This window comes from Myotis davidii, unplaced genomic scaffold, assembly GCF_000327345.1.
Source record: "Myotis davidii unplaced genomic scaffold, ASM32734v1 scaffold438, whole genome shotgun sequence".
Taxonomy (NCBI): domain Eukaryota; kingdom Metazoa; phylum Chordata; class Mammalia; order Chiroptera; family Vespertilionidae; genus Myotis; species Myotis davidii.
The window spans coordinates 6,696,233-6,699,360 of record NW_006290031.1 but is presented as its reverse complement, the minus strand read 5'-3'; positions in this window follow the sequence as shown (position 1 = coordinate 6,699,360).

The following is a 3,128-nucleotide window of genomic DNA, read 5'->3' as shown; positions in this document are numbered from 1 at the left end:
GGTTCTATGGTCTCCTGCTCTTGTGGGAGACTGTCCCCTGATGGGTCTGGAAAAAAAGTGAGTCTGAAATTCCAAAGGTCTGTTATCTTAGATGCAAAAAGACAATAGATGGGCTCACTTAAAGATTGATCTTTGTCAAGGAAGCTTTCAGCACAGAAGGAGACCCACTATAACTTGCTTTTAGTTAGGAAGTTTTAATTTCAGACCATCCTATGCAGTTACTTTAGGTCTCTGAGTTTGCAAGGCCCACCATGCAGGCCTCCCTTGAGCTTGTCAGGTTTAATATGTGGCCCTCTTCTCATCCACAATACCTAACCTAGATTTAATACCTGATTTAACTGCTGTTTCAACTGTTGACGTAAGAAACATTAAAACCTGCTAGAAGGGGTCAATGGGGGAAAAAGGGGGTCCTATGTAATACTTTCAACAATAGTTTTTTAAAAAAAGAAGAAACATTAAAACCTGTAGAGAATTTCTTGCCTGGCGGGTTAGCTCAGTTGGTTAGAGCATCATCCTGTACACCAAGGTTCTGGGTTTGATCCCTGATCATGACACATAAAAGAATCAAGCAATGAATGCATAAATAAGCAGGACAACAAATTGATGTTTCTTTCTCTTGTTCTCTCTCAAATCAATCAATAAAAAAACAAATCTGTAGATAATTTGTATAAGAGTTTATTTGAACCGAACTGACAACATATGCTGGGGAACAAGATCTCAAATGCTCCTCAGAATAAGTTTCCAGTTTCTTTTATGCATTTAAGAGTAAAGAGGGAAAGTAAAGATTACATAAATGTGGGAGAAAGCAAGGCAGAGATCAGATTACAGGATAGTTAACAAGATTATGTGCTCTTTTAAAAAAAGCTAAATCTTTTTTGTTGAAAATAGGTCCCATTTCTCCCGCCCTCCATTGACCCCTTCTAGCCTGCCCCCACCCTTCACCCCAAGCCTTCACCACCCTATTGTCTGTGTCCATGGGTTATGTGCTCTCTTGAGGGCAGTCATGTATTAGAAGGGGTGATCTGAAATGAGGCATTTCAAAAATGTGTTAATCTAGATGCACAAAAACAATGGATAGGGCTGGCTTAAGGCAAAGATAACCCTTTTACTAAAATACTTATATGTCTGGGGCGTGACTACTTACCATGACCTGCTCAGTTAGGAATTTATGATCTGATCACCCTGTGAAGTTACTGTCCATAAAACCACTTTTCATCCACACAACTTCTCACAGAAACATAATCTTAATCAACCAGTATGGGATTTCCTGGGTTTCCAGGTCAAGAACCAATAACATAATCTGTCACATAGGTCCTCTCCATCCCCCCTAGAAAAAAGAGACAATCTATATAATAAAAACCCTTCCTTTCTCTTCCCCCAAAGAGAAGATGTCCTGGCCCCAAAATAATCCTTTCTTTTCTTTCACTAATAGCTCCCTTGCCCCACCCTTCTTCCTATAAAATCCTTCCATTTTGTACAACTTCTCGGAGAACCCTTCTAGTTGCTAGATGGGAGTGAATGCTGGTTTGTGAATGGCTTAATAAAGATCTTCAAATTTACTCAGTTGAACTGTTTGTTTTTTTTTTAAACAATTTGTAACCCTATCAGACTGGGGGCTCCTCAAGGGCTGACACCAAAGTATCTACTTAAATAGTTCTCCTGAAAGTAACCTCACAGAGTGATCTGATCATAAATTCCTAACAAAGCAGGTCATGGTGGGTAGTCACGACCCAGGCATGTAACTTCTTTAGTAAAAGGCTTATCTTTGTGGTAAGCCAGCCCTGTCCATTGTCTCTGTGCATACAGGGTAACACACCTTGGAAATGTTCCCTTTCAGACCCCTCCTTCTAATATGTGCAGTAATCGTATCCCTACCTTGCTCTCTCCCACCTTTATGTAATCTTCCTTACTTCCCCTCATTAATCTCAAATGCATAAAAGAAATTGTAAACTGTTATTCTCAGGAGCATTTGAGATCTTGCTTCCCGGCATATGTTGTCAGTTTGGTGCAAATAAACTCAATAAAAATTCTCTACATGTTTGGATGTTTCTTAAGTTGACAGGAAATTGGCAAACCGGTGACCCAAGGCCCAAATCTGATCCACGGATGAGTGCGCGACGTCTTTATTTTTTAATTGACAAAACCTACATACATAAAATCAAGCATTTAAAAGTGTCCAGCGCAATGACTTTTAGTACATTCACAATGCTGTGCAACCACCACCTCTGGATTTTCCTCATCCCACAAAGGAAACCCCATACCTTTCAAGCAGTCACTCATTTCTCTTTCTACACAGCCCCTGCACTACCTGCTTTCTGTCTGTGTGGATTTCCCTGCTCCTTGTAAGTGGAATCACACGTCTGGCCTTTTGTGTCTGGTTTCTTTCACCTAGCATAATTTTTTGGAGGCTCATTCGCTGGAGGGGCCGGCAGCGGGTGACGCTGCTCTCCGCAATCCCTGCAAACTCGCTTTCCATGCATGTATCAGCACTTCATTCCTTTTGAATAATATTCCATCGTATGGATATACCACAATGTGTTTATCCATTCATCAAGTGGGCAACTTGAACTATGTCCACCTTTTGGCTATTATGAATAGTCCTGCCACACACATGGGTGTACAGGGACTTGTTTGAGTCCCTGTTTTCAATTTTGGGGGGTGTATACCTAGGAGTGTAATTGCTGGGTCGGAAGGTGACTATTTCACTTTTGAGGAAGACACAGGTGTTTAATATTTTTCAATCTGAATGCCTTTAGGTATCCATTTCTGCCTCTGTCTCCATTTCTTCTACTGTCTTACATCCAAGTGTTCGACTCAAATTGTTTGGTTCCTGAAGGCATCTGGATTTGCTGGATTTCCACCTCTCAGGAGCACTATCTTGCTCAGGCTCCAAAGGGGATATTTACTGAAGAGAACATGGCGAGGATCAGGGAGGTGATGGACTGAACGCGCCTCTTCCGAAGCTGCTCTGGCGAGAGACCGCGAAGACAGGAGGAGGAGGAGCGGGGCAGGCGGAGCGCGCTTTGGGGGCGTCGTCCGCGCTCGGGAAAACGGACCAGCCGGGGTCCGGGCGGGCGGGCACAGAGCGGCGCCGCGCAGGGCGCAGCCGGCAGGGGGCCCGTGGGGCC